Below are 10,000 nucleotides of genomic sequence, written 5' to 3' on the forward strand. Positions count from 1 at the left end.
AGAAGCATGATGATGATGATGATGATGATGATGATGATGATGATGATGATGATCTACAGTCGGTAGAGCTGTTGCCTCACAAATAGAAGGTCCCAGGTTCAATTCCTGCCGGGGATACTGTGGGCGTGTTCTCTCCTCCACGTCATCAGCCCCCATACCCTAGGTGGGGTTGGTGAAAGGGCCTTTCTGTGTGTAGTTTGCATGTTCTCTCCGTGTCCCCTAGGGTACATACCACGTACCCTCACACAAAACCTCCTGGTCTCTATACTGCCCCCCCTGGTCCGCTGGGGCACCTGATGAAGGGAAAAGGAACTGGTTGGAATAACGTGTTCCTGTGCAAACGGGGAAACTCCCCCCTGTCAGGTGATAAGAAGTGGCTTGCTCACTCATGCATTGAAGGAAGCACAAGCTCAGTTCAGGGCTCTCATAGGTTGGCAGAGGGAGAGCAGGCAGTGCAATTGACCCTGGGTCATTCCAAGTGGTTGGGGCACTTGGGACACAGTTTCCCAGTTCAGTGTTTACTGTGGGGACGTTTAGTGTGAGCCAGTCACTGGAGCGTGTCCAATACTGTATGTTACAGCAGGGGTGGGCAACTTTGATGATGGAGAGGGCCACTATATTTCCACACTCACCCCAGAGGGCCACATTTAATTATTTGTTTCCCCCTGGCAAGGCTTAGCTACACTCTGCTGCCACCTAGCGTGGCACAGAAAGAATTAATTAATATGAATGTATTGTATTGCCATTGTAAGAAACAGCTTATGTTAGCATTAACTCACAATGTTTTTTGCCAGAATCGTTAATATTTCAATTGCGATGAGATGAAAACTAGATAAAGTTCCCCTCGGGACACAGGTCTCCACCAGGGCAGGTCAGGTTGTGGCCTCCTGTTGGCGCTATAATGTGAAAAGGGTGCCATTTCTTCTTACGCCTTGGATGGCAATTGTATGATTTGAGGCATTTTGTTCCAAAAATGTGTTTTGCTAAAATCTACCTGTTGGTGGCGCTATAACAGGCCAATGTGAAAAGGGTGGGATATATTCCTCAGCCTATAGGAAAGTCTGTGAAAGATTTCACGTAAATTGCACGCTGCGTTCATGATTTGAGGCTTTTTGTTCAAAATGGGCCAATCCTGCAAACTTTGAAAGCCAATGTTAGCCAATTAGGATAGAATATGAAATATCGGACAGATCCGTCTTGAACACATGACTATAGAGATAGTGTGTAACGATTTGCGGGATTTTTGGACAGAATCTGGAGGAGTAATATAAAAAAAATGTGTTTTTCAAAAGTCGGCCTCCTGGTGGCGCTATAACAGGCCGTTCTGGAAAATGTGCGGCAGCGGTTCATCGTTGGCATCCAAGGAGTGTGTGTGCAAAATTTGGCACCGACCGTTTAACTCACTGACTGCCAGAGTTAAAACATCGTCTACCGTATATACTGTAGCTGCCCTTACTAGGCATTCTGGGTGTTTTCACTAACCTTTGAAACATCACTATTATTCTTTAAAACCGCCGACTCCTTTGATAAACACAGTAGAGTCTTAGAGGAAAACGACCCACCTGCCGACTGCTTTGATAGACACAGTAGAGTCTTGTAGAGTCGAGGGGAAAAAACGGTGCCCCTGCAATAATCCATTCCATAGTTATGAGCAGTTGAATGTGGCTTGTGCCAATGGCCCCAAAACCATCAGAAAAACCATAAGAAAATGCCTATATTATGGTATTGATAGCTACTTCTACTTCTACTAGATGGTGAGTACTTCCATTCCATTATATTTTCCATCATGTGAAATATAATGGAAAATATTCCATTAGCGCTGCTCCATCATTGGCCGCCCATTGAGAGCTCTTGGGGGTTGCAGACCTTTCAACTATATATACATATTTTGAATGTGAATTGCTATCCCTGCACCAGTGTTGCCTACAAATGTTGCTCGTTGCTTTATTATTGCTTGTTTCTAAAGTGTAGTTTTTGGGCTTGCTTCAGTCTAACCACTTGAACCCTAGATCGACTATTTGTAACTAGGGTTGGGATTCGTTAGGATTTTAACGGTTCCGGATCCTTCCCGGATCCCTCTTAACGGTTCCGGTTCCTAACGGTTCCCTTAACGGATCCTAATATTATTTTTTCCCCTTTTTTTCTGACATAGATTATGCTTATATTATAACTAACCTAACCAAGTACATAATAAACACACATTCATTAATTCAATTATTGAAAATACACTTTACAATTATGAGGTGGTAGTGTGGCACTATTATTTAAACTTCACCACCACCACCACCAGCTAGAAACCACAACAATATCATTGTTGCAATTTGTACTGTATATTGCAATTTGTACTGTATTAAATATAGCCTACAGTACACATTGCAATAATGATATTGTTGTGGTGACAAATGTTGTCTTTAATGTTCAGATTAATTTAATATGAAGGACCCCTTACCCTAATGGAAACAAGCCATAGTGCTTTCTTGGATTATAAAATCGTTTTAGCAGACCTTGTATTGAACTGTAGGCTACGTTCCTGTGCTTTTTTTCTGCAAACTGTTCATAAAGTAATCAATCTATGGAGGTATGCACCTAAACGCTGGGCTCTCAACAGCCACGCGATTAATTTAGAACCAAATCAAAAGCAGTTGAGTTGCTTATAAGTGCAGACAAATTGATTTGGCTCTATACTATAGTTAACGTGATTCATAAAATATCAGACAGAAAGACGTCGAGTCATTGGCGTTCTAAATTAACACCATTAACAACAGTTGTACAATACGCCGCGGCCTAATGAAAAGCTCTGTAGACGACAGTAGTTTTTATTTTCTATTACGTTACTAGCCTGGGGAAAGTGAACGAGCCTTGCATCATCCTCGTCCCCCGCCGGCTAGCTGTGGTGGAGTTGCGGGGAGAGCGGGCACGGCTTTCCGCATGGCTCACAAACGCGATGTGCCTATAGATTATTCTCGTGAGTTGTGGACTCGTGTAGGCATATTGATTTTGAGATGTTTCCTCAATGTGGACGTGGTGCAAAACTGCAACTGGTACAAGTTGCAACAACCTTTGCAGCCAGGGAACTATAGCATCGCATTTATTGCACTTGCGTGCTCAGCCTCAGAGTAATTTCCCTCTCTGTTAACCACACTTTGGAGATCTCTTCAACATACTGTCCCAGTCATAGATAGGTCCCAGTCGCTCCGCGGCGGTCGCTGAATGCACAGAATAGTGGGCGTATCCTCCCCGACCCCACTAACTCACTCTTGTAGGTTGGGTGACGTCACCCCAGTAACTTGGCTCTGCTTGCATGCATGCACAGACACAGCGGAGCTAAATGACGACTGATGAGATCCGTTTGGGGAACCGTTAATAAAAAAACGATGGAACCGGCTCCGGATCCGCAATGTCGGAACCGGGTCTGAAATGGACCCGGTTCCGAATCCCAACCCTATTTGTAACTCAGCAGATCCACAGGCTCACGATTGTGATCAACACATTGTCAGGAATATTTTAAAACACAGATTTTGTTGGTGGGTCCCTGGCACAAATGTTTTCAGATGCGCGCGGAGGGAGGGGGTGTTCAACTAAAAAACAAAGCAAAAGTAGCAGTGTTTCGAGCTTGTAGATCTGCTACTTTTGATGCTATTGTGTGACACTGTAGTGTGATCGGGTAGGGCATTCATCTACGAAACAATCTAATAAAATAATAAATACTAAAACTAAACACTAAAAGTTCAAATATGGAGATAAGAGGTTTATGCCCGACATTGACAATGACAATTTAGGCTTTTGGAAGACATGTTGGCTTTCCACACGCGGGGAGACCCTGCATGGTTCGATTCCCAGACGTTACATTATGTTCACATGCGTCTGCTGCTTAATGGAACAGTTCATGTGTCCATTCCTCGTTTTATTTCCTTTCCTCGTTTCCTTCCTACTTAGTTCATTCACACCCTTCCTTTACGTGTCTTAATTGCCTTTAACAAGATGGGACCAATTAGCTGGAACACGGTTCACCTTTGTGCCCTTATAGTGCTTCTGTTAGCGCCACTCCCCATGGATCCAGCTAATGTGATATGCTGCGCTGCTGTAATCAGGCTAATGTGTTATTTTAGCTTTCCCCCATTTTTATATGTCTTTATTTCTTTATTGGGGGGGGGGGGGGGGGATTATACTGAACTGCAGTGTGGAGTGTTTTAGATCAGCTCAGGGTTATCAGATGTCCTCATGTTCGGTGGCTGACAGCGATAATAATGGTTGTGTTAGCATAATGTCAGGGCAGCGTAGAGACACACCAGGTCCTGTGTGTTTATATTACTAGACTTGTGAGGACCCCCACAAATGAATGTAGTAGAATTATGAGAAGTATAGACATTGCGAGGACCGTTTTCCTCACAAAAGAAAAAGTTGAGTTTTAGAGATATGTAAATATATATATTAAAAAAAAAGATTCAGGTTAAGTTTAGGATTAGACACGAGGTTGTAATTAGAGTTAAACATGATTATTAGTGTGTTGTGGACGTGAGGTGGGGGGCACCACTAAGGAAAGTAGGCTTTCAACATCTGAAAACAGCCATTGTTATGGTGAGTAGCGAAAGCACATATGCACAGCTTTGTGTGTATGTGTGTCGGTATGAGCACGGAATGTGCTGATTGGCTGAGCACGGAATGTGATGGATGATGATGTATGATGATAAGAGCGCTGCTCACTTCACACAAGTGTGATTTTTACTAAAGGGGGTCGAAAGTACCATAGCATTAACTCCTTCTAACGCTGTAGACCAGAGCTGCTGGTCGGGCAGAAACCTCTTATCTCCATAGTCTAACCTTTATTGTTGTTTTCATAAACTAATGTCCTTCTTGATCATACCGTGCAGCGTCACACAAAAGCATCACAAGTAGCAGATCAGCTACTTTTGCTTGTTGCATTTTACTCCTGAAAAGCAACAGTTTTGGACATATGAGGTTTCCACCGAGACAGACGTTTTGGAGCTGCCAATGTGAACGCAGCATGTTACACTCATACGGACCACGATGTCCCCAAAACAACAGCAAGTCTGACGCATGCAGGGCACGTCGACTCTTGTAATATGCAAAGTGTCAGAACATTATCATTATCAACAGACAAAAATTCGTCCTGGTCATTTTCGCACGAATTTAGCCCAGACCGGCCCACCACAACCAGCACGCCGATAGTAGAAACTCTATCGCCCGCTCCGTCGAAGCACACACAAACAAACAAGCCCTAATACCACCACTTTTACAGAACAACATAAATGATACAAACCAACAGACAACTACACTACCCTTTGTTGCTCTCACAAGAATGATGCTGGCAAAAGGATTCAAGATAGAAGAGGGTTTATTTGTCTGATACAGGTACAGTGAAATTATCATGATGGCACTGGCAGAATGGCAGCAGGCCCGAACTGGTCCGCGGGACCACCGGGACCTTTCCCGGTGGCCTGCTGCCTATTGGCATGCCTGCCTGTCAAAAAATAAAACATAAATGGTTTTTTTTCTTTCATATCATAACTATCATAACTAAGCGGCCCCCTATGGTCGCGGCCCACCGGGAATATGCCCGGTACGTCCTGTAGCCAGTCCACCCCTGATCATCAAGGACAAAAAGGTTAACAAACACAAAAGCAATATAAAGGTATATTATAATTCTACCAGTGTGTATCAGTCACGGCGGCAGAACAACAGCTGTGTAGTTTCCATAGCGACGGTTAGAACACAGTGTTGTAATTGACATTTTTTGCTATTAAATATCTTCAACCCCACTGCACTGCAGCCTCTAGTGTGTGTGTGTGTGTGTGACTGTGTGTGCGTGCGTGTGTGCGTGTGTGCGTGCGTGCGTGCGTGCGTGCGCGCGTGCGTGCGCGTGTGCAGTGCTCCAAGTTCCTTGTGGACCGTCATCTCTTCTCAATGCCAACGGCAACTCATGATCAATTAGAACCGCTACCATCCTCCCTCCCCTCCTCCTCTCTCTCTCTCTCTCTCTCTCTCTCTCTCTCTCTCGCTCTCTCTCTCTCTCTCTCTCTCTCTCTCTCTCTTCATCCTCTCTGTCCATTCCCTTGCTCTTACTGACTGTATTCACTCACTTTCCCTTTGCGAGTTTCGCCAAAAAGTACAGAACAATAAACAGAGCAATAAGTCACAGAACAGCAACACAGTGTGTATGCGTGCGTGCGTGCGTGCGTGCGTGCGTGCGTGCGTGCGTGCGTGTGTGCGTGCGTGTGTGCGTGTGTGTATCATCTTAAAGCAGAACAACAGAGGTGTAACATTATGAGGTGCTTTGTCATTGTCACTGTTCCTTATCCTCTCCGTGAAGTGAAGGTGAGTCTTAAGCCGTGGTTCTCATGGGTCCGGTCAAAGTGTCCTTGCAAAATGAGGAACTGTTTAACCCTATTTTATACTTCGGCTATATAGTATACACTATATAAGCTCACAACACGTCGCCATGCAACTCAAATCTTTGAAAATCATGAAAATGTTATGAACATTTAAAAAAAAATGTGAAAATATAAACACAAACACAAATCCTTATATTGGGGGGTCCACATGGCTGCCACAAAATCCTTTCAAACGGGGGTCTGCGGGCCAAGTACACAGGGCACAATGATTGAGAACCACTGGTGCTATCTTGCGCCACCCCACCCCATGTCTTATCCCTAAACTTATTTGCCATTTTTTACTATTTTGAAAAACATTTTAAAATAGTTCAAATAGCCGATCTACAAGCTCACAACGTGTCGGTGGAGATCGGCTAGTTGAACGATTTTAAAATGTTTTTCAAGATAATAAAATATGGCAAAGATATTTAGGGGATAAAGGGTAAGACACGCCCAAGATAGGGCTATTTCTCAAACCCTTATCCTGCGTACTACTGCATGTTGTCATCACACCAACACACTCTCACTCCCCAAACGGCCTGTCGTGACTGTCGTCACCCGCTTGGGAGTGAGAATGGTCCCACATACATCATGCACCGTGTGCTTGTAATGTGAATCCAAGTTGTGACCGCGGTCCCATTCTGTCCCCTGCCCATTGATTACTGTGTTCAATGTACTGTGCTGTATCCACTTGTTCCATCAGAGAGAGGGAATGTGTGTGTGTGTGTGTGTGTGTGTATGTGTGTGTGTGTGTGTGTGTGTGTGTGTGTGTGTGTGTGCGTGCGTGCGTGCGTGCGTGCGTGCGTGCGTGCGTGCGTGCGTGCGTGCGTGCGTTCATAGCTATTGCAAGTAGGTCAGACTCGTACCACTGTCCAGTGGTCCATGACCACAAATAGAACGTCCTGGCCAGGCACTGCAGCTCATCTCTGTCTGTTGTGCTACAGTATGTCGCCAGGGGCGGTTATTAGTGCTACGCAAGCTACATAACTGCGTAGAGCCACGAGAGGTAGAGGCCCAGACGAGTTGCTCCCGAAAAGAAATTGCAGCCCGTTCCGTAGCAGCTATGATTGTTCCCCCAATAGTAGAAGTAGACAGAAGACAGTTGGTTTGAGGGGGCCTCCGACAGCCGGCCGTTGCTTCCTCCTCCCAAACGCCCACTCATTCTGACGGCCGGGTGTCGTTTCATTCTCCCGTCACTGACAGAGGGGGGAGCGACGCCCGCCCGTCGGAGGCTCCCTCGTCTCAAATCCGGGCCGTCAACATGCATGTTTTGCGTAAAAATATCAACATACAGCCTGGACATTAGGAATATAATATAAACAAGACCTTGGCGCAAAAAAATTAGTTACCCTGCTCTATAACCAACAAAAGTGTCGTTACATTTGGACCATTTCACGATTTCAGCACTCTGTGAGTAAATTGCAATGCTAATAGTAACATGAAAGTTTTCAGTTACTTTGGTTGCATACTTGCATTGTCGTAAATGATTCTGTCTCTTTAAAAAGTTCTAATATTAATATAGCATATTGGCATTCTTGCACAAATGTTATGTGGTCATGGTAATTATGTGGACCATGTAACAACGTGGTCAACTCAACAGCATTGTCTGCAAATATATATATATATATTTAGGCTACATTTTGTCACAAAGACAAAAATATGCTGCTGATGATGAATGAGTTTGTACAGTAGATAGTTCTCCAGGCAACAATGATTGGTTTGATAATGCCAACTGAAATGACAGCTCATGTAGCAGATGTGTTGGCTAATGACACTGAGAGGTTGGTTCTGAGGCTGCAACTATAGGTTCGACTACAAGTGAGGCTGCTGCTATTGGTACTAGGGCTGCTGCTATATATAGCACCAGTCATGATGCTACTGATGATGATGAAGTATTGTGCAGTTTGTGGGGCTTGGGGCAAGTTGGGGAGCTCACACTCTACATGCAGTGCCGGCCCTGAGCAATTTGGTGCCCTAGGCAGGATTTTTCCCGGCAACCCCCCATGTCAGTTCAGTCAGAGGGGTGTGCCCTTCCTATAGGCAGAGCAGGCAACTGCCTGCTCTGCCTCTCTCTGTGTGTGTGTGTGTGTGTGTGTGTGTGTGTGTGTGTGTGTGTGTGTGTGTGTGTGTGTGTGTGTGTGTGTGTGTGTGTTTGTGTGTGTGTGTGTGTGTGTGTGTGTGTGTGTGTGTGTGTGTGTGTGTGTGTGTGTGTGTGTGTGTGTGTGTGTGTGTGTGTGTGTGTGTGTGTGTGTGTGTGTGTGTGTGTGTGTGTGTGTGCATGCACATTTGTGTGCGCGCGCGCGCGCGTGTGTGTGTGTGTGTGTGCGTGCGTGCGTGCGTGCGTGAGAGAGTGTTAAAGGGACATTGTCCACTTCAGGCCATTAAGCACTCACCAGCAAGTGCTGCATTGTTATGCAAACGAGCGAGCAAAGGAGAGACAGGCAAGCAGGCAGGCAGGCAGGCAATTGAAGGTGCGTGCAGCGTTATGTAGGGAGGGAAAAGGCAGGAAAGGAGACAGTTTATTTCATAACCTATAAAAACTATACTGTGTGACAGTGTGTGTGTGTGTGTGTGTGTGTGTGTGTGTGTGTGTGTGTGTGTGTGTGTGTGCGTGCGTGCGTGCGTGCGTGCGTGCGTGCGTGCGTGCGTGCGTGCGTGCGTGCGTGCGTGCGTGCGTGCGCGCGCGTGCGTGCGTGTGTTTTTCTAGTATATGACATAATACATGTGTGAAACTATGTTGTCGGCAGAGAGCGCGGACAACTCCTCCCATCTCCTCCTGCACCCCCCGCGCTTGTGATTGGCCGACTGTGCCGTCCGCCCGACTGCCGATTGGTTAGACGAGTGCCATGTGCCCCCTAAATGCAGTGTTGGGACAGTTACTTTTAAAAAGTAACTAGTTAGAGTTACTATAGTTACATAATTTCAGTAACTTAGTTACGGTATACTGATTACTTACACCAAAAAGTAATGAGTTACTGTTTAAAAGTAACTTTTTCGTTACAAAAAAAGAAAAGAAAAAATCACACCCATGTGGGGGTCCCCGGAACTTCCAGACCCACAGGAACACGCTCAGGGTGCCAGCCCCTGATCCGCCCCACGTCCAAAACGGTCAAGAAATGACAGAGTTACCGTGTGGGGGTCCCTGGAACATCCAGACCCAGGGACACAGCCAGCCAGCCAGGGACACACATAGCTGTCTATAGGAGTAGTTGCACCACTCAAAAATAAAAAAATAAAAAAGGGCTCCCACTTCCAGGCCATTCATGCATTCATTTCAGTACTGTTAGTGATAATAATACCAGGGGGGACTGGTGGTGATTTTGATGATGCTATGTAGGCCTATCAATACATATTGTTATAGCAAACAACAACACAAGTAGGCTATACAACCAATACAACATGGGGGTTCCAGTTCCACTGCTCCAGTGAATGTTGTGTGCAGAGGCTGAGATAGCTCATAGCTGCTCTTATTGGTGGTGGTGGCAATACTAATTTGAGTCTGGATTTATAAACAAAGTAAGACCAGTAAAACCAGAATTAATTGGTTTGATTATCACACACACACACACACACACACACACACACACACACACACACACACACACACA

At 45.4% G+C, this 10,000-nt stretch overlaps 1 protein-coding gene across 1 annotated transcript in view; it reads left to right on the plus strand.

The window, feature by feature from the left end:
* The window catches only part of gucy1a2 (guanylate cyclase 1, soluble, alpha 2), a gene marked incomplete at both ends in the record, with an annotated part of 61,036 nt that overhangs the window by 47,815 nt on the left and 3,221 nt on the right, over window positions 1-10,000 (plus strand). The window lies entirely within an intron of this gene.

The sequence above is a fragment of the Electrona antarctica genome, assembly GCF_951216825.1.
Source record: "Electrona antarctica genome assembly, chromosome: 11".
NCBI lineage: Eukaryota > Metazoa > Chordata > Actinopteri > Myctophiformes > Myctophidae > Electrona > Electrona antarctica.